Source organism: Dipodomys ordii, unplaced genomic scaffold (genome assembly GCF_000151885.1).
Source record: "Dipodomys ordii isolate 6190 unplaced genomic scaffold, Dord_2.0 Scaffold8, whole genome shotgun sequence".
In the NCBI taxonomy this organism is placed as follows: Eukaryota; Metazoa; Chordata; class Mammalia; order Rodentia; family Heteromyidae; genus Dipodomys; species Dipodomys ordii.
The window spans coordinates 299,680-323,031 of NW_012267224.1; positions in this window are offsets into that span (position 1 = coordinate 299,680).

The window sequence follows — 23,352 nt, forward strand, 5'->3', positions numbered from 1 at the left end:
GAAAAAAGAGGTTATAGTATAGGAAACTGAGAGCAATTCAAATAATTTTGCTTAAGTAAAAAGCAATTGTATACAGTGGATTCTATATTGCTCTAAGGATAGTCCAATTTTGGCAAATTTGTGTAAACTTCTGTGTAATTAAAAAAACTTATGGTTTTTCAGTTTCTCTAAAGAGGTTGTACCATCTTTTCTATTTCAGCCATTAAGCAATTGAATTAAAGTCTTGGACATGTGACCATTCTGTTACCGAATATCTAATGATCTCGGTCTCCATAAGTGAACTATCCTGGAACCATGCCCAGTTTTCTTCATGAGAGAGTTAATAGTTGACTGCACATACACTTTTTATACATTGGAGCTCTCAAATGTTTAACAATTCTTTTCCTATAAATAGGTGGTTTGGGTCAATTTTACAATATTTCTTTGGTCATTTTTTCATACTAGTGGGCATTTTCTCAATCTCTATCCCTCTTATCCTCCCTCCCTCCCTCCCTCTCTCTCTCTCTCTCTCTCTCTCTCTCTCTCTCTCTCTCACACACACACACTTTCTTCCTTTTTTTCTGTTGGTCATGGGGCTTGAACTCAGGGCCTAGGCACTGTCCCTGAGCTTTTTTCCTCAAGGTTAGCACTCTACCACATTGAGCCACAGTGCCACTTCCAGTTTTATGGGGGTTAATTGGAGATAAATCTCATGGACTTTAGGGCCAGGCTGGCTTTGAACCATGATCTTCAGATCTCAGCCTCCTGAGCAGTAGGATTACAGGAATGAGCCATCAGCACCCAGCCCTCTCACACATGCACTCTCTCACACTCTCTCACACACACACACACACACACACACACACACACACACACACACACACACAGACCCTCTCTTCTGCAGAGAATGTTTTTCTGGAAGAGGCTCTGAGGCAGCTGTGTTGTGGGGTCTAGAGTGTCATCTAAATGGATAGACTCCAGACCTTTTCCTGGGTGTAGATGATGTTGGTAGCTTTTGATATTCAATTGAAAGAGCTACTTCTAAAGGTTGATGCTGTCAGCTGTCTTGGTCTGTTTGGGCTACTTTAACAAAATACCTTAGACTGGATGATTTAGAGAAAAGCCACAGCTTTTGCTCACAGTTTGGAATACTGAGAGTCCAGGCTCAAGGCACTGGGTTATCTGGTGTCTGGAGTGGGTCCATTCCTCACACACGATCTCAATGCCTCCCCACCCACAGCGGAAGGGCCAGCCCCTGCTGTCTAAGTCTTCTTACCTCTGGGCTCTCCTGACTTAGTCGACCCCCTTCCCAAGGGAAAATGTTTATATCATGGCATCAGGCAAAGATTTCGAAGGATGGAGCCGCTATGTTATGATTTCAAGGATGAATAGTATTCCAAATTGAAAAGAAAACATGTGCCATAGAAAATGAGGGCAAGAATTAAACAGGTACTCTAGAGTGACTGATGTGGCCAAAGTATAGTGTACATAGGATTCCTCAAAGGAATCTGCAGACTAGGAGAAGAGGGCTGTGATTGACACGAGGAGCATGGATGAAGGGTCCATTGCACCGTTTCAGGGGGCTTTCTGAAACTCTGGAGCATAATTTACTTACAGCTCAAACACAGAAGCCAACACTTAGCACAGAGGACCAGAGTGAAGCACAAAGGCCTGGGAAAGTAGAGTCTTGGCTATGAATTGGGGGTTTTGTTTGTTTGTTCTGACATGAGATAGGCAATAGAAAGGGAATAATAATAACACAGAGGACCAGGGGAACATGGGATAGCATCTTTATCTGGTTGCATTTGCTGAACATCCTGTCTCACCATAGTTCTGATTAGGGTCAGGGAACTCCTTGGTCCAGCACACAAGGTCCAAATAATGGCTTTATCAGGGACTCACCCAATATCAGAGGTCAAAGGCCTAATTTACACCTTTGTGACCTCGTCATTACTAATGAGATGTGACTCATTATCATTCCCTTCCAATCATCCTCTGAGGATACCTTATTTGGTAACCCTCTCTGTTCCCTAGTTCTTGGAAATGCTCTTCCACTCATTGGAAAACTCCACAATGAAGTATGTATGCCTAGCATACTAATTAAAAACTATCTATAAATATGCCTGACAGCTGACAGGTGCATTCACCTGTTCAGTCAAGCTGCCCATCATCAGCTTTCTTGATGCTATATTATCTCTATAATCAGCAAAATCTAGCTTCTGTTTAAATAAATCTTTGTTGAAAACTCCTCTGCATGTCCACTCATGAATTCTCTCTCCAATGAGGCCAAGGACCTGGCATGCATTTCCCTTGGGAGTTCAGATCTTAATACAAGGAAAGTGAAGATGAGTCAACTAAGAACGTCTGCCACAGCCCAGTTTAAAATGGTTACCTTATTGTTGTACTTGGTCGAGATGATTATGGAATGATTGGTCTCCTCTTTCCTTTAGATGTGGTATTAGCTTTATTTATTTAATAGGAAACTATTAGTTTATAAGTCATGAATATGTCCTGATTGCTTAAGAGACAATCATTTATTTGTCTTGTAAATCTGATCTTTCTTTTCCATTGTTAGAGAAAGAAAGCAGATGCAATAGAAGTTCTTTAGTATCCTTTCTAGGTCTCTTGATGTCCCACTTGTCCTTCTCACCAGATGTTTGATTAGATACTTATGATCTTGGCCTGGTGATGAGATTCTCATGGACGTAATCTCCATAAATTCTAGTCGAGTAAAACTCTAGATGGATGAGTGGATGAATGGGCCGTCCAGATGGGCACCAGCTTCCTTTCTCTCTTTTTAGTCTTACATTGACACAGATGTAGAAATGAGCTTCTCCTTGGGTTTTCTAAAAGACATCCATTCATGCACAAACTTAAATGAGCAAAAAATCTACTATTTTGGGGTATGTCAAGGGAGAGCTTTACAAAAGTACATTCTTGATACTCAATAGCTTGAGAATTCATAAAGTATAGTCTTTGAAGTCTAGGCATTCTAGAGTGGTGATTTTTTTTCTTCTTGCCCTTGCTCCAAGAAAGTGCAGCTTTTCTGTCTCATCGACCATCTCTATCCACATCTTCCAGCCCCCAGACATAAAACAAAAAAACAAATAGAAACTGTGACTTTCCTACAGTTAAATAGATGGTTTCCTGATTTACTGCTGCAACACGTTTTCCAGTTTAAGCAAAATAAACAGACAAGTTCACAAGAAACTTTCTTCAAAGGGCAGATTTGGCTGTCATCATATTATTTTAGTTACAATTTATTGAATAAAGAGGTTCAGAGGAAGTAGGTGGAAGGAGAGAGCAGGGTCTATATAGTATGCCATCTCAAATAGTGCCATTTACTGTTTGATCTCTCTAAGCCAGGATTCGTCATCAGAAATGGCTTATTAGCCTCATTCTGTGGATCCAAAATATGATGGGATCATAGCAGTTTAGGTCTTGTTCAAGATCATACATGGTATACAGCCTAAGTGGAATTAAGCCCGAGCCCATCTGATTTCAAAACTTAACCTTCCTCAGTGCTTTACTCTGATGTTTTTTCTATAGAGCTTTTTCTACAATCAGACCAGCCATCTCTCTGAATGTTTGACTTTCCTGTGTAAAGTAATGGCACCCTAGGAGCATCTGATTAGACCTGAGTAGCTACAGTTCCCCCCAATTACTTGAACTGCCTTGACTGGAGATTTCCCAATGACCCCCTACAGATCCTTGTTTTCTGATAACAATTGGACACTCAGCAAAGTGCTAATCAGTTGTTTCACAATGACAAATATTTGCCAGCAGAGCAGATGAAAAGGAAGATCACAGAGGAGATGTTCTATATTTGGGAACACTGGAGAAAGTGTGCTGTTCATACACTGTGATTTCAACAATGGGGTAACTATAATCCAGCAATAAGAGAAAAATGAGAACTGATGGCTGAGTGTAAACTTTAAAGCCTTGCTCCACAATCATCACAAGAAAAGACACGGTGGTAGAAGAAGAATGGTATAAAAATCTTGACCAGTAGGTGAAATAATTATAATCAAATACAATTAAAAATAGAGGTCTAGAATAATTCTGTCCTAACTCAAAGTGCTTAGTAACCACATAGAGCTCATAGTAACTTGATTGTATGGCACAGATACAGAAAATCCACTGCTGCAGAAAGTTGTGTTGCACAACACTGGTTTAGAGGGTAACATGGTGAGATTAGACAATGACAATGACAGTGTGGAGTTAATCACTAATGGAAGAATTCAGTGAGCATTTGTAGGGCGATAATAGAATTAAACCTGTCTCAGAAATAGTCTACTTTACCCATCAATTAAATGACAATAGCAATATTCACCTGCTTTTAAAAAACTGTGGCAAAGTATGCATAATACATAATTTATTCTCTTAATCTTTTTGAATGTATATATGAATATTAAATGAATTCACATTACCATACACCCACTCTCCATAACTTTGCATCTTGCAAAATTGAAACACTGTAATCATTAACTAACTCCCTGTTCCCTCTTTTCTCAAAAACCATTGTGCTTTCTAGATGTATAGGTGTGACTTCCCTGGATAGCTTATATGAATAAAGTAATACAACATTTTTGGGGGACTGGCTTATTTTATTTAGAAGAATGTAAAAAACTTCATCTCATGTTATTGCATCTGTCTGAATTTTCTCTTCCTTTTTAAGGTTGAATAATGTGCCACTGAACTGTTGTTTAAACTTGGTTTGTGTTCCTTAATGACAAGGGTCTTGGGGGATTTTGTGGTAGTGCTGAGGAGTCTGGTGGAATCTTTGAGGGGTGGAATCTCTGGGAGGTCTTTAGACTGTAAACAGAAGACCTTAGAAAGTTACTTCTCATGAGAGATTGAATGAACACACAGTAAGAATTTCTGATGTCACAGTGTTTTACACCTTTCCTTTCTTCCTCTGTCACCCTGGGATTCTGCAGCAGAACTGTCTTGGCGTGAGTTACAGTTCATTAAGGGTTTTGACTTCATTCTGTGTTTGGGAAGATATATAAATGAAGACACAGGAAAATTAAAATCAAATATTAAAAGGACTAGGCTTAGATATTAGAACTAGGAAGTTAATAACTGTCACACCTGCTCTTATGTGGTGGTAAAGATGCCAGAGTGGCAGGTATACAGTTATGTGCATGTCTCCTTTCAAATGCTAACATGGAAAGACCAGTGTCAGTGGCTCAGGAAATAGAGAGAACCGACAAATCAGATTGCATTAGCCTGAAACGTTAGTGCACAGTAGAGAACATAGTTACTAATCTAAGATGACATCCTATAGAATGGGGGATTATTGCCAGCTCTACATCTGACAAGGACTTAATGCCCAGAATACACAAGGAGCTCAAAAATGAAACCCACAAAGAATAAATGAGCAAAGGAGCCAAATAGTGACTTAAAAAAAATAAAAATAGCCAATATACACAGGAAGAAATGCTCCACATCTCTGGGCATAAAGGGAATGCAAATCAAAACAACACTGAGATTCCATCTCACCAGTAAGAGTGGCCATCATTAAGAATGTGCACAAGTACAGATGCTGGTGGGGATGTAGGGGGAAAGGAATCCTATTACAGCGTTGGCGGGAATACAACCACTATGAAAATCTGTTTGGCAATTTCTTAAAAAACGAAATGTAGAAGTACCCTTCTGTGCAGTGATACCATTCTTGGGTATTATCTATATATTTACAAGTCAAGATGCAGTAAAGACACTACACCCATGTTCATTGCTGCACAATTCACGGTAATCAAATTATGAGAACAGCCCAGATGTCCTGCAATGGAAGATTAGATCAAGAAAATGTGACTACATATGTGTGTGTGTGTGTATATATATATATATATATATATATATATATATACATACATACATATATATATTATCAAAGATGCATACAATGGAATATATATGTGTTATCTATGTATGTATGTGTGATACATATATTACCTACCAATAACTACCACTAAGGTATTCAGAACACCAGAAAAATGGTTTTCCAATCAATGTCAGTCACATTTGAATTTTGCTAATGTATTTCAAATTGGCCATGTATCAAGAAACACCACCTTTGTATTTTTTTTTTTTTGGGTCCGGTCGTGGGGCCTGAACTCTGGGCCTGGGCACTGTCCCTCAGCTCTTCAGCTCAAGGCTAGCGCTCTACCACTTGAGCCACAGTGCCACTTCCAGCTTTTTTCTTTTTGCTTATGTGGTGCTGAGGAATCGAACCCAGGGCCTCGAGAATGCAAGGCAAGCGCTCTACCACTGAGCCACCTTCCCAGCCCCGACCTTTGTATTTTTTTGAGTGTGACAGACTCTCCTTTATGAAGTTGCCTGTATCTGTATGTGAATAATCCTTTGAAGTAGTATCACTAGAACCTCTGAACCTTTAAGAATACTCATCTTAGAAATGATAACCAGTGTTGTGGATCTCATATTTCTGCTGAGGAGGTGGGTAGCAACTTTCCTGAACTTCACTCTTTTAATAAGATCTTTTATTTTGAAATAGGTTAAGCTGCATGAGAAATTGCAGAAATAATGCAATATTCCCATTTACCTTGCTTCCATCTTGTCCCTTACCTGGGAAACCACAGAGCATTATTGAATGTGGGTGAACATTTCCCCCTGCCCATTTATATGTTAGAATCTAAAGCTCAGTGTGACTGTGGACTGTAGTGATAGGTGTGTTGAGAGCTCTAAGGAGCCTTCACACTGGTAGTAGCATGGCAGTGTCTGCCCGCCCACCATGTGCAGTCCTGGAGAAGGCACCTTGGACAAGGAACAGGCTCTCACTACATGCCAAGTCTGCTAGCATTTTGATCTTGAACTTCATAGACTCTGGAACTATAGGCAATACATTTCTCTCACTTGGAAACTCTGAAGTATTTGTCACAGCAGACCAGAAGACTAAAGTAATTGTTCAAAACAGGACATAGACATCAAGGTGTCTCAAATGTCCCCCTTATTCAGATCATGATGCACTTGGTATTGAAGACAAGAGCCTTAAAATCTTGCCTAATAGCAACGGCAAGCAGCTCCATTGCTGAGTATGACATTTTCCAAAACATTAACTCCAAAATTGGGGATTTCATGTAGAATTCTTTATTAAATATAAAGGATGATAAACATAGTATTTCCATACCTCTCAATTTTTCTTAATAATAGAAAAGTATTCTGACAAGAAATGTGTTTATTATCTTACTTAAGTAACTGAAACCCCTCTGTACATCACCTTGACAATAAAAAAAGAGAAAAAAATAAAAGTATTTTGAGTGTTCCTCTTCTATTTAATGCAATTAGCCCTCAAAACATTAAAAATTTTAATATGGGAGAAACATTCTTATTTAAGAATTTGAATACAAAGCCTCCTAATCAGTATACTCATTAACTGCTTTTGCTGAATGACAACTCCTTTGTACTACTACTTAAAGATAATACAAATATAATTTTAAAATAATTTGGGTTTCTGTATTAAAACTTAATAGCTTAGGGGCTGGGAATGTGGCTTAATGGTAGAGTGCTTGCATAGCATGCATGAAGCCCTTAGTATCACGTGAACCAGAAAAGCTGGAAGTGGTGCTGTAGCTCAAGTGGTAAAGTGCTAACCTTGAGCAAAAGAAGCTCAGGGACAGTGCCCAGGCCCTGAGTTCAAGCCCCAACATGGGCAACACCCCCCCCAAAAAAAAACCTTAATAGCTTAAATTTTATATAAAATTTATGAGTTGAAAGGAAATTAACTATGGTAACTACAATGCACTGTAAACATTTATGACTTACGAATTTCCTGGAGGAAGACCAAGGCCTGGGAGCAACCTGTAACCTTCAAAGTCATGTACATTTGTTCTTGTTTGTCTAGACGCTCTAGTTGCACCGTGAGGTTAGTTATTTGAGCGTTTATTTCTCTTTATGTATGCATTTAGAGATCAGAGCTTTCAATACTGCCTTTGCTCTATCTCAGAGACTTGGGTATGATGTATTTTAATAGTCATTGGATTGTAGGAACTTTCTGATTTCTTTTTCATTTTTGCAGTGACCCGCCTGTTATTCAGGTGTGCTGTTTAGTTTCCATGTGTTGAGTGTTTTCTGTAGTATCTTTTATTGTTGAGATCTAGTTTAATTACAGTGTGATCAGATAGGGTGCAGGGAGTTAATTCTTTTATATTTGCTCAGGCAAATATCCTAGTATATGATCGATCATGTCCTAGGATATGATCTGTTTTGAAGAAGGGCTGCTGAGAGGAGTGTGAGTTGTGTGGTTGTTGGGTGAAATACTCTGTAGTTATCGATTAAATCCATTTGGGTTTTGGCATCATTTAATTCAGAGGCTTTATTGCTGATCTTGCGTTTGGTTGACCTGTCTTTTGGTAAAACTAGGGTATTAAAGTCTCTCACTATTATTGTGTTGGGAGTCTGTCAGTTTTTGTGTCTCTAAAAAAGATTTTTTTTAGGTGCCCCACTATTTGGTACACATATATTGACCACTGTAATTTCCTCCTTGTAGATCATTCCCTTTATTAATATGTAATGACCCTTGGCTCTCTGATTTTAATGAGAAATCTATTTTTTTTTAAATCAGAAAACAGTGTGGCTACCTCCTACCATCGGGTAGGATCTTTTCCCATCTCTTCATTGGAGTTTGTGTTTGTCTTTGCAAGATAGTCTCTCAGAGACAATGAATGGGGGCATCTTGTTTTCTCATCTAGTCTGCTGTTCCTCACCTTTGGATTGGGGAAATTGAGTCTGTTGATGTTTAACATTTCTATGGAGAAATGTACCATATTTGGTTTGCTTCCTTTTTATTCTTGTTTTACTAAACTAGTCTTCTAGTAATGTTTTATTGTCTTGTTTTACTAAACTGGTCTGCTAGTGATTTTTATTCATTGCTGTGTTTCTTTGGCAAGTAATTTGTAGATGGACTTTGTGATTATGGTGATGATTAATTTTATAATATTTGATGTTAATTTAAGAAAAATTAAATTTAAGTTGTTTCCATTTTTATCTAAGCTATTTATCTTTTATGATAAATCTGATGACCTGTTCTGTGAAGTTTGAATGAATACATATATATATGTACATATATATCATTAAGATAGTGTGGCACCTTAAATTAGATTTATTTCTAATAAACAAGAATACAAATGGTACAATATACTTCTTCAGGACAAATCTCAAGAATTTGTTCCAGACAGTAATCAAAGTTCAGTATAGACCTTTGAGGACATGCTGGTAGATTTATTTCATCACTATAATGTAGTATAATCAGTATAATCCTATACTGATGTTATCACAATCTAAGTATTGTCAAAAACTTATCAGTAGCAAATGGAATGGCAGCAACCTTGAACTGAAAACAGAAGGATATCCTGAGTCAACTCTATAGATCAGCCATGGATGTTCGGCCCGTGCATGTGAGAAATATCCCGTGGAAAGGTGAACCTGTGATATTTTTGTCTCAAATGATAAGGGATCACATCAAAGATGACCTCTACCTGTAATTTTGACATCTATGTTTTATATATACATATATCATTATTGTGTGTGTGCTTTTGTGTGTGTATATGTGTGTCTTTCTCAATTATAGGGGAGCTTATACTGACAAAATTGAAACTATTGGGCCACAGAAGATTTTTGACAGAGATTCATATATGATAAATATGAAAAATCATAAATCAACATTGACAGATAAGAGAATACCAGAAAACACTGATACCCAGGTCTCTAAAGTCTTTAAATGAAAGTGAGTGGAAAATGAATATAATCTTCCTGGTGTTGCTATTCAAAATGTGTTAGTATTATTGGCTCATTTATGAAATATAGAGAAACTAGCAAGTGTAAACACATCAATTGGGACTGTTTGGAGGGGAAGATCAATAGAACAATCTTATAAATTGAGACACCTTCACCAAACATATATAGACATATAAAATATCCTTAATACAATTGGAAAGACTTCTAAATATTTTCTAAACATTGTCCTTTCTTCCATGAAATATTAATATCCAGAATTAAGAGTAATAATTACATTTTAAGCATATACAAATTTGTGTGGGAGCTGTAACTTTTATCAGTGGAGAGAATAATTAGATGACCCACTGGAATCTAGATGACCACTGGAATCTAGAGAGAGAAACACTGCATTCTTGAAATTATGACTGTGGCTATCATGATCATAAAACAGCTTCTAGATTCAGTGCCAGTAGACAATGTCATTTTAAAAAAGGACAAGGTCTTGAGGAGCCTAGGGTCTTCCCACTTGTGCCAGGAAAGAGGTGGTGAATGAATACAGCCTCTGCTCATTTCAGTGCTTTCCCAACTGTTCTTGTAATAGCCTCTACCTGCATTCAGACCTGCCATTCTGAAAGGCTCACTTCCATTACCAACTCCATTTCCATCCATATGCAAATCATCAGGCCAACACTGGCTTCTACTGAGATCCAACTGGGGACTGCTTGTGCATAGGAATTTAAAAGAATAAAGTGCTTCCCAGTCAGGCGAGGCCCTGTGGGTTTTCTTGTGTCCCTCTGGGACTCACATCCTATTGCAAGTTACTGCTGCATAATGATGAGCAATCTACGGACCAGTGACAGCCCATCAAAACTGCCACCAGAGCAAAGCGAACCTGACTTCCTTGAGCAGCAGGTATCACTTAAAATTCTACCTCTCTACTTAAAATTCTAAAATACCCCTCCCTCCACAATTTTTACCCCGATGGAGCAGCTTTAGCTTCCAGAAGAAAAACACTGTTGCCTTGTTGGTATCTACAACTGACTGAGTGAGAATGAGCCCTGGAAATGTTTTTGGTAGCAGAAATAATACAAAATGATGCCCTCATAAACTTATACACATAGACATGCACACACACACACACACACACACACACACACACACACACACACAGTCTATAGGACTTAAAAAATTATCTTTAAGTAGTTGTACAAAGGAGTTGCCATTTTAACAGAGAAGTTTATGAATACCATATATCTTGATTATTGTCACCCCTTTCAACAATCTCACTGATCCCTCCCTTACCCATCCCTTCACTCTTGTTAACTTTGTAGGAGATACCTTGGATTCTTGTCTGTAATTCTCCCCCCTTGCTCCTCTTCCTTTGTCTATCCCTTTCCCCTGGACCGTGTCTTATCCCTTTTGAGTACCTGCTTCCTGGTGTTTTATTTTGCTGCACTTTGATTCTGTTGCACTAGTTGAGAATCTCCCTTGAATCTTTCATATTTCAGTTAGTATGTTTGCATGCACTTGTATATCCCCCAATGTATTTAACTTATGAGCTAAATCTAGCTTCCATATATAAGGGAAAGCAGGTATCGTTGGTTTCTCTGGGCCTACTTACTATTGACAAAAAATAATAATATCATTCAAAGATTTATAGTCCTTTATATTGTTTACCATGAATGTCTGATTCGTTTAAGTCATATTCATGCCTTATTTCTGAGTTTACTGTGGCCTTGTCTTTCCCATCAGGTAGTTCATACTGTTTGTGACCTTTTTTTTTTTTTGGTTTTAATTGTAAAGTTCAAAATCTCTTCCAATAGGACACATGACTCCTTTTCTGTTCTTCTCCCACTACTTTTTAAAGCAGGTTTTCAAGTACAAATACAATTTGGAATACCAAGGAATACAAGAACGTGCTTGATAAGAAATGTACTCATTACCTTGCTCATGTAACTGTAACCCCTTTGTACAGTATTTTCACAATTAAAAAACTTACTAAAATATCAATAAAAAGAACCTTCATCCTCTGTGGATCTGGAAAATATAACTGAAATAATGGGTGGGCAGGAATCTTCAGATACCATTACAACTCATAATGTCTGTGTTCATTTAATATATAGGCAAATGAAGGATAATGCAGAAAAATCCTAATTTTCCAATTTTGTTGATTTTTTTGCCTTAACAACTACTGTTTCCAGGAGAATGTGTATAGAAATAATTTCTGGTTGCTTGAGCCTTGATCTCAGGCAGAGGATTGGTAACATTTTACCAGTAAGTGTGTATGTGTTGCTGTAGTTTGTAGGAGTAGCTTTTGTCAGATAGGTATGTTCACTTTTATTCCTGGTTTTTAAAATTGGCTTTATTTATTTGTTTCTGGTACTAATACCAAACCAGAGTTTGGATGCAGAATCTTATTCTCTCATTGGATTTGCTTTTCCACAACTGGCACACTACCATTTGAGCCATTTTTTTGCTGGCTAGTTGGGTTAGTTGCAGATGTGTCTTGAGAACTTTTCTGTCTAGCTATGAATCCTTAATCTATAGGTATCAGCCTCCTGAATAGATTACAGCTCAGATTACAGGCAAGAGCCACTGGTATCTAGCTGAATTGATTTTATTTTTAACTCAATGCTAGATAAACAGAAAAACAGATAAGAATGCATTGTTCCTATATACCTCATATCTAGTTTTCCTACCATGAATATATTACAATTTCAGTATTTGTTATAATTAACAAATGAATACTGACATGCATTATTATAAGCTAAAATTTGGAATTCAGATTTTCTTAGCTATTGCCTAGTATTGTATTTTGTTCCAAAGAAATATCACATTTACTAATCAGCTGTCCTTTATATCTTCTTGTAGGTTGAGGTTTGGTCTTTATGGATTCTGTTATCTTTCTGTAGTTTTAGGACTTATCCTAAAAGGTAATATAAACTTGAGATCTGTTCTAGGACTTCTTTTTGTCATAGTCCCATCAGAACCAGGAAAACTCTCTCCTCTGCCTGTTACCTATTAGGTGCCCCTGAGAAACAGAAAATCTAATCATGTAAAATATAATTGCCAGACACTGTAGTCACTCTGTAGATCCAGGATCTCTGAAGTCCTTAGTAACACTTTGACATTGATAGTTAATTTCCTTTAAAAAAAACATGCTTCCAGTGTATCTTCATTTTGTACTAAGGAAGTTATCTATAGAACAACTAGGCTACCTTGGCCATAAAGGGGAAAGGTGATTAAAAATCTTTTCAAACTGACTCTCTAGAAGCGTTGAACAAGGTGTGCTCTTGCCAACATTCTACAAGTGTCGCTGTCTCTTCACACTGTACCATAATGTCCATCAGCAGTAACAAAGGCTCTGTATTTTGGAATTAGTAATATGGAAGAGAAAAGATCAGGATTTGTTCATCAGTTTAGTTAACATGGATTTTTGAACTCATACTGTAGAGCATAAATTCTATTTCATCTTACTTTAATAGGCTTCTAGATTGTAGAAAAACATTTCCCCAATCTTTTGTCTAGTAACTTAAAAAGGTACCAAGGAGACACTTGCTCAAGAAGAAAAACCAAGTTTGTCTTATTTCTCTTGGAGAATAACATCTTCCTATATATGACCGAAGAGGTCATTCTGGGGGCCTGCCTTGCCTGAATATCATTTGCTCAAATGTCAATTATTTTTTCACATGCTTCACTGGCAACTTCCACTTAATAAAAGACACTTATCAGACTAAAAGTATAAAAAAAATCTCAAAAGCACAAATAACAAACAAGAAGAATATCATTGTATAATGGAAGAAGAGTATTAGAAATCTGTACATTTTGCATTTTCCATTAATATACACATTTGAGCATCCACATGAGTTCTTTTTTATTAGAGGATTGTAATTGATATTAATTTAGTCACTTTTATTGAGCCAGGGTATATCATAACAAACAATTATGTCTGAATAGCCTCCTACACTCAACCATAAATCATTTATCATGCATCATTTAGAGCAATATATGGTAATTTAAAGTGATCAATCAATTTCTTATGTGCTTAAGAGTATCTAAAGAGAACTACTGTCCAAAGTAGCAGTGGAAATAATAATTACAACTATATTAGCAGTTACTATCTACTTCTCCTATGAAAGTATTATGTGTGTGGTTACAGTCAGGGTTTATCTATCTTTACATTGACCATGAATTGGGCATTTCCATTTCTGCTTTTCTAGAGATAATTTTTAGAAAAATTCTGGATATAAGCTGATGCATTAATATACGTAAAAAGATGATGGGTATGAAGATAAATATCACTTTATAACTAATCTAATTAAACAACATAACAGTATGTTTATTATGTAGTAACATTTATGAAGCATCCTTGTCTTAGAAGTTTGATTTTAATCAAGCATAGCTAAATAAAGGAGTAATTTTCAATGACTGAAAATATTTTTTTCTTCTGTCTTCATGGGAATTCCCTATCCTTTTTCTTAAAAAAATATATATTGTCACATGGGAAAATATTTATATATAAATAACTTATATTTTGATTCACTTGTATTCTTTAGGATTCCATAAAAGTGAGACCTCACTAAAATTAAAATACACATGAGGTAAAAATATTCTTTAAAGAAATATTTTAAATAAAATTCTATTGCTTCTTAAAATATTTTAACAAGACTTGTATAGTACATTTGAAATAACAATTATACCTCTTTAGCTATGAGAAAATCAAGGCTCCCTCTGGCCAGGTAATTTGTGAACTTATTAATTTGAGGGCTTAAAAGATTTCATATTTCCTAGTACTGGTCCTATTACATTTGATGTGTCATATGTGAACTTATGGTGAAGGAAAGTTCCATTTTATGTGACATTGTTAGAATTTGCATATAGTGAACTTATTTCAAAACTGAGAATGATGATCTCTTTCCTTAAGAAGCACTTGAAATTCATTATCTTTTGGACAGTTTAAATTTCAGGCATTACCACTTAGTGGTAATTCCTTCAAAAAGAGTCTGATGGTGTTTTATTTTTTCCTCCATGTTTGATTTAATATATTACTTATTTTTTTCTACAAAGATTTTCAAGACTGGAAATGTGGATCTCATTTCGATTACCATGTAGAATTCCTATTAGTTACCAGATGCAGTTGCTTTTTTAATTCCTTTTGTTTATTTATTTATTTGGGGTCTGGTCGTGGGGCCTGAACTCTGGGCCTGGGCACTGTCCCTCAGCTCTTCAGCTCAAGGCTAGTGCTCTACCACTTGAGCCACAGTGCCACTTCCAGCTTTTTTCTTTTTGCTTATGTGGTGCTGAGGAATCAAACCCAGGGCCTCAGGTATGCGAGGCAAGTGCTCTACCACTGAGCCACCTTCCCAGCCCCATTGTTTAAATGGATTTTCTTTGATTAAATTATTTGTATTCAGAGAGATGAAATGCAACAAATCTCACTTCTCAGAACTGTGTCCTTTGTAGGCCGTCAAAGTCCTCTAGTAGAGTACCATGATGACCCCTCACCCACAGTTCTCCGAGTCTGATCCTGTTCTGTACTCTGCCCACACTCTTCAATGGCCCCTTTCTACCAGACAGGATCCAAACTCCTTGCTGTGGAGATCTCCTACTTTCCCACTCCACTTCTATTCTCTGACTGTCTCTCTAAAAACTCTGAACCATAAAGGTCAATAATTAGTAGTTTCCTGTCTATTCCTTGCTCTCTTATTCCTTATTTATTTATTTGTATATTTTTGCAAATACTTCTCCCTCTGAAAGGTTCACCCTCATGTCTCCAGCATTTCCTATGATTCTTCATCTAGAACTGTACAAGAACATACTTACCTAGATACAATAACACTGGACAATTTAGGTTCCCTTGGACTTTAACTCTCATTTCATTTAGTTATTCGGCAATAACTGAGCAGCTGGCAAGCATCATAGATTGCCTGCTGTCAAGAGATGTGTGGGGTTCTAAGGTTCAAATGATAGAATTACACAGTGTTCCTGCTCTAAAATCTCACAGCCCAATGAGGAAATTAAGGATCCATACTGTATGTATGGTGATGTATTTGTCTCTTAGTAGCTAATCCCCTGCTGCTGTTGGTAATTTGTTATATTAATTTTACTTGTTCAATGACTGGTGTTATTTCTCCTTCTTGAAACCTGACCAATGGAACAGTGGCACTCAGAGCCTCTAGAAGCACATAGAAGGCCTTTAACACAATGCCGAATAGATTATGATGCGTCAGTGAAGCTTCTGTATGTGGAAATCAGGGTGCTTGGTATTCATTAAGTGCTCATGGAATGAATAAACAAGATAAATGGTTTTTAATCATATTTTTTTCCTACTCACAAAAGTCTCATGATGGAGGCAGAGAAGCTGTCATTATTACCACTTAACAAATAGAGATTTCCAAGCCTTATTGATCAGGTCAATTTCCCAAGGTCACTTAATAATCCTACAGTAATTCTTAGAACTGAGCATAACACTTGTCTAAGCAAGTGTTCCTTCTACTTTTTTAAAAAAAGAATGTTGCAAAAATATTTGCTTTCATTTAAAAGGAATTGTGGGAAAGCATTTTGACTCTTTGGGATGTAGTTCAAGTCCTTCCTCCCACTTGATAATCATCCCTAGTCCTAAAGCCCTGCTTGCCTTTTCTTGTTCTGCTTCCTACCAGAGGGGGCTCTCACTTTACGGGCTGCATCTTCATTCATTTGGAAACCCTCCTGGTGATAACTAATCTAGAGAGTCCAGAACACTTTTCACACTCCTCCTCTGTCGCAAGCAGCCTCTCTGGCAGCAGCTGGTTTTCCCTGTAACTCCAGCTCTGCTCTCAAGAGCTGTCAGGTTCCAGGGTCTTCCAGGAGGCTTTGTGTAGAGTCTTGGCCCTTTTGCCTTTGAGCTCCATGACCACCTGCTTTTGTTGCTCTCGTGGCAAACTCACCATCAGTTTCTCTGCTACCTGTAAAACTTAAATTCTCTCCAGTAAGAATAGTTGATGAGACCTGCTTTTCTGGTGACACTGAGACAACATTCAAAGCTGTGTTAAATATTTCAGTGTAGTCTTAGGCTGGCAGGTGACAAATGAGTTTTGTGGGTAGGTGCAGAACAATGTATCCCTAATGTAGACAGACAATAAAATGTGTGGAATGAGAAATGGCACCTATGTTTAGCATCATGGCAGTGTGTGTGTGGGGGGGGTTGACAGACATCAAAGAGGTGTGAAGAAGGGAGCCATCTAAATCCCAAAATAAGACCCACTGCTGCTGAACCTTCTCTATGCTCAGAAACACAGAATCAAGAGCTCCCCTCTGAGTCTGTTGATATATCTACATTTAAACAAGATGCTCAGGTAGCTAAGAAGGACTTAGGATTTGGAGAAATGATTGGTCCAGAAATCTCCTGTTAATGGTTTTTGTATTCTGTAAGCAGTTCCTCTCCTCCCCCAGTTGATTCAATCTACTTTTTCAAGAAATGAGAAGGTAACACACGAATATCCATGGGATCTTTCAAATTGTCAAACACTGGACTAGAGAAACTGTCACAAAGGGGGAATAATAACTCAAGGCCAACAGCCATACAAAGCCTAGTGGAGACTCCATCAAACTTCCAAATGCTCCCTTGATGATCCAGGGTTTCACGGAAGCGCTAAAACCCCCCATCTCCCTGCTGTGTCTCCATCTCCAGTAAATAGAGCAACAACAGTTGAGTGCAGAAATGTCCTCACTGTTCACAAAATAGACACTTAATTACCGGGAGCTTCTGTGTTCCCACCGCCAAAGCAGGAGATGAAGTACAGCCTAATTGTGGCAGTATGTCTGGTTCAGAAATTAAAAACGCCAGCAAAGAAGGGTGTGTGTGGAGCCAGATGGCACGGAGCAGAAGGTGGTGTGCGGTGAGCCATTTCCCATGCAGGCAGGTCTTATTGGGAGCTGATTTGTGGGGAGCCAGGCTGCCCGCCATGCTCTGCCTTCTCTGTTTTGAAACCTTTTTTTTTATTTTAATTTTTTTAACCCACTCCCTTCCTCTAGCAGGTTTTTTTTTTCCTGAAGTCTCAGATGTCTTGTCAATCTAAATTGCCAAATAATAATAATAAAAAACCCCCAGCAAGTCAGTCTATAGACAAAGAAGTTTTAGAAAAGAGTAATTTGGGGGTTTTGAATGTACTGACTGCGAAGGATTTAAGAATTTCCCCAGGGGTAGGCGCTATGGTAGGGGTGACATTTGGATCAAGACATGCTGTACTCATAATCTCACTTGTCGAATCAAAGCTCCTGTGTGCAACTGCTTAAAAAAAAGTAAAAGATCTATCTGGTTCTAGAAGAATGTATAATGGTGGAGGAGCAAGAGAGTACTCCTCCAACAAGCCCCCTGCTTATTTATCTGGAGCTCTGTACCTGATGGTTCTATGCTGGATTTTTTACTCTTAACCCCCTTGGATGTGACATGAAACCACAAACCTTCGAGAAGACAACACTGTCGGATTGGACATCGAGGTTCATTTCCAGCGGCGGTTCCCCATCATGGACATGTGCCCCACTTCCATACCACAGTCGTTCTGTGGAGACCTCTGAGATGTCCCTGTACCAAGCACGACCTCCTCTTCTAGTTCTCCCATTTCCCAATGACACATTGTCATGTTGTCTGTTTTGTCTCATAGTATTTATTAAGCAACTATTCTGTGCTCTTAGGTGGAAAGAGAGAAGCAAATAATGTCCGTAGTAAACATGCAGGTCCACTAGATCATGGTAGAAAATGGGAAGCTTGAGCCACGCATGCATACCTGCACACATGTCTCTCCGGATCCTGAGGCAGAGAGCACCCTGGGAGCTGGATATGGGATGGCAAGTAGGCTTCTCTGGGGTGGGAGAGTCCTTGAGGCCTCCACCGCAATAAAGCCAGGTGTGCACAGACACAGGAATGGGGAGGAGTGGAACTGCCTAATGAAGACAAGCTCACTGATGAGGATCCACAGGGGGACCACCTTCTGTGAGTTAGGGTTCGTGTTAGGTTTGTGCAAGGGCATGAGAGTGAATGATGAGATAAGATTGGAGACAGGTAGGAGGCCTCATGGAGGATCATAAACACTGAGGTGAAGATTTTAGTCAAATACGGTGGGCCTGCACGGGAAGGTCATCATTTATAGTCTCACTTGTGTTTTACAAGAGTTCCCATTGGCTGGAGGGGGCAGGGTGGACTATTGGACTATAAGGTGGGCAGGCATGGAGTCAGAGGCAGGGTCTGGGAAGTGGCTGATGAGGCTACCTGTAGGGTGACGGTGGTCTGATAAGAATGAGGGCAGTCCAGGTGGTGAACAAGATTCAGGATGTAATTTGGAACAAGCCCACTCTGGGCAGCTCCACTGTCCCTAAGCCGATCCGATGGGTTGATTTTAGTCAATTCCAGCAGGCATAGAGACACAGGTGGGCCACATTTGGACATCTGGATTACTTGATCCATAGCATCCACCACGTGTGAGACACTTCAAAAAAGTCCCATGATCCTTGTAGACCAGTGGGAAAGTCAGAGTTCAAGAAACAGCGCAAGGTCAAATGATGCATAGGTAGCTCAGAACTTCACTGTAAAGCCTCTGAACGATTAGAAGCAAAGGTGTGGAGTTGGGATAGGATGAAGAAACCCACAAAAGGTTTTATCTTTTTTTTTTTAACCTGTGGCCCTTTTCTTCTGGATGCGAAATTATGCTTGCCTTTCCCTGCTGCCTTAAATGCTATTCAAAGACTTTCTGTTTTACCTCATTCTCTTGTTTTATGATGAATTTGTGCGTGAAAAGACTCATTAAGGACATCATTATTCTGCATTTATCAGTAATGAACTGTCTGTGGCACCTATTAGCAGCAAAATGCCCCAAGTCTCTTTTTGAATCTGTCTACATTCTTCTTCATTATTTACTGCTCCACTGTCATCCATTTAAAATGGATTTGGCTGGGTGCAATCTTCACTCCCCCGCCTCAATTGTTCTTTTATTTGAGAGACAAATATTAATAGAATTCATCATCCTCTAAGACTCCATACTGAATGTTCCAATATGAGGAGGAGTTTTATAAATTTTTGATATTTTGGTAAGGGGTACAGAGGGAGAACTTCAAGAGCCTGCTTTGTAGTCTTTGCCTTTGTTACTATGCTTAACTTTCCTAAGAACTGAGTGACGGGCATGGTGTCCTCATTTTGCCTAAGACACGCCCAGGGCCAGCTAGGGGACTCCTTCGTTGGGACATCCATTGACTGTTAAGTGCAGGGACAGAGAACATGGTCAAATACCACATTCCGGAACAGATTTTCTTGACCTTCTACACTCAGGCAGACTGCATTGTATCCCGACACAGGCTCCACCTTGTATAAGTACCTGCTGACTGTGAGCCATGCAACCACTGTCTCTTACCCTCTTCATTTCTGTTGAGGTTGTGTTACGCAAATGGATCCTTCTGCTAGCTACTGTCTGTCACCTTTCATGTAAGAGAGATCCTTTTTGTTTTTTAATCTTTCTCACTTCTTCAATTCCTTTTCAGAAGTTGTTTTTTCTTTTTCTTTTCTTTCTTCACTTCCTAATAATGTACATCCCTTTGGAGGATTATGGGAGCTGGATGTTCTCAGAGGGGCTAAATGGAGGCATTCCAGCCAAGTTCTGTTTGCTGTTAATGGTGTAGATAGAGGTAACATCATCTGTGATGAACAGTGCAGTTCTTACATATGATTTCCACATATTGCTAATTAATTGTGCACGTGTGCCTCGCCTAAACGTCAGAGTGTGATTTCTCCTGGGTGCCTGCGGATGTGGTGGTGATGGCCAGGGTCCAGCTGTGTCTGAACTTCTACGGTGTCCTCCAGGGCCCGAGTTTTACAGGACTCAGTGGATTTCCTTTTCCTCTTGTTGGGATGCTAATGCAAAGTGGCTTAAGCAAAGGAGCTGTGGCTCTGTCTCACAAAGCGATGTTTATTTAAGAAGCTTCGTGACACCCAAGTCTTTGCACAGTGTTATCACTGACTGACCTCATGAAACTGAGATTTCTTTTGATCTATATCTTTGTCTACAAATTATTATCCAGTGATCCAAGTCCAAATACACAAGCATTGTTGCTTTCTGACTGTAATTTTAAGGTTAAAAAAAACCCACCTTCTTCTCCTTCTCTTCTTCTTCCTCATCCTTCTTCTCCACCTCTCTTCCTCCTCATCCTCCTCCTTCTCCTCCTCCTTCCTCCCTGTCCTTCCCTTCCTCTCTTTCTCTTCCTTCCTCTTTCCCTCCCCCTCCTCTTTCCTCCTTCCCTCTCTTTCTCTCCCTTCTCTTTCCTCCCTCCTTCCCTTCCTCTCTCCTTCCTCGTCTTCCTCTTTCTCCTCTTGCACCTCTACCTCCTTCCTCCTTCTCTTCCCTTCCTTCTCTCTTTCTCCTCCTCCTTCTCTTCCTCCTTCTCCTCCAGGTCCTCCTCCTTGTGTCACTGTATATCACTATAGGCCTAGAATGGCTCAGTATCCTCAGCTGGATTTTGTTAATAGCTCAGTCTTGGAATCCAGGCTATGTAGGTGAGAATCTCGATTCTGGAAGATAGTAAATCATTCTCTGCTTCTCCTTTCTCATTCCTAGCATGGGATAATTGCAATATCTGCCTTATTGAAAGGTTAGGAGTATAAAGTCTGTCAACTGGTCTTGGTTTAGAACAGATATTCACTAAGGTTAGTGCTGTTGTCATTGTTAGTTTTCAGTATTAATGTCTAGACTGCATATAGTAATCAGTCACATGACTGTTGTTGAGCAAATATCCCAGGTAAAAAGTCTCTACTGTCCTAATGACGTGAAGAAAGCATCTGTCTCTTGTCCAGAGGTTTGTCAGTCACAAAATCAGAGAGGCAGGGAGGAAGAAGGGATCCAGACTCACCAAGCAGATTTGAATGGACAGTTGTGAGATGTGTTTTTCCTATTCAGCCTATGTCCCCTTGTTCTGTGCTTTTATCCTAACCCCATTTTAAAGACTATTTGCTGCTGCCACAATTGCTCCTCAGCCCATGGTGACCGTGGTTGGCCATATGGATTGTCAGGACTTGGATCCTGGTGGCGCTTGCTTTGCATTGTAGATGATTGTCTTTCCTCTCAGCATCCTGGGCACTTTACTTGCATGAATGTGGTCCATGTGACTCATACTCCAAAAGAAGACCAAGTTTCTTTTGCAGAAGATGCTAACATATCATATTTTTGAATCTGCAGGGCTCAGGGCTCTATTCTGACACATTGCAATAAATGGTAGCGCAATTAAGGACCCCTGGAACGTCACTGTTCCAAGCATGTCCTTGAACCAGCTGCATCAGCACCAATTCCAGGATTTCAAGCTCCCTCTATACTTGCAAATTAGAATCTGTATTTTTTTTAGTATGCTTAGAGAATTCATGTGCACACGGGAGGAGGAAAGCTGTTCTGGTAGCATGGAAGGACTGTCAACCTTACTTTAGATAAATTCATGTGCTCTGCAGCATTAAAAGAAAAGAAACACAGAAAAATGAGGGGGTGAAAAATTGTATGTGCAGGTAAAAAGAGAAGTTGGTTGGGTTTACTTATATCTAGGGAAGGAAGCCATCGATGGCAGTGATGAAAGGAGGAATTCTGGACTTAAGGTGTTGATAAGTGGTGTGTTCAGACATTGGTAACCATGGAGGGAAGAGCACTCTGAGACTCAGGTGTGTTGGGAATGAGAAATTAAAGAAGGGTCCAAGGTATTGTTGAACAAAATCAAGGAGCTAAAGTCCACAAAGCATAGGGTTAGTTCCCTGGTTCCATACTAATGGTCCCAACCTTACTCACCCCTGTATCTCCTAGTGTGGGCTGCATGAGTGAGTAGTAAAAATACTATCTCAAGGAATAATGCTTTCCGTAGTTTGTACATAGTAATAGAAGTAGGGAGACCAGGTCTAGATGATGCTACCTTGTTCTCCCATCATGGCACCTAGCTGGGTGATGGGGGCTTTCCACCTACCCTCAGGGGCCTAGAGATGAGACGAGCCATCCTTGGAATTGCAGATGGCTTGCTCAGTTGGTATATAGATGTATATATAATGGCTTATATATAATTAATAATTAATAAAAATCATGGCTCAAAAATAAATTAAAAAACTGCCCATGTTTCAGAAATTGTGAAAGCTTCACAGATTTAGAACACATTTAATGGAAGAAGAAAATATATGGGTGAAGAATTCTACACTATGGTTTTATTTGACTATTTACACTCTTGTTTCATTCAAATATTAACACTCATTTCTTTAGAAGTACAAGTTAACTTTTTACCCTTCAGAAGGACTAGTTTTTTATGCTGAAGTTCTCTGCTGAATTTACAGTCACTTCTGTTCTGGTGGTCAAGGCACCATATTGAAACCATTTGTCCTCTGAGACCATGTGAGTGAGCCCCTCTGAGAGGATACCTTGTTTTACTCAGTTCTTTGTTTTCAAAACCCACTGATCCATCGTCCACATTTGTCTGCTCTTTGTTGAAGGTTTTTTTTTGTATATTTATCACTTTTGGGGGCTCAACTCACACTTCTCTGATAATGATCCAAAATATTGATACATTTGGGGTGTGGGCTAGAACTCACTCACTGATATGGTCCTTGTTGCTCCTAACTCTCTGCCACTTTGATCTTGAGACTCTGTATAAGCT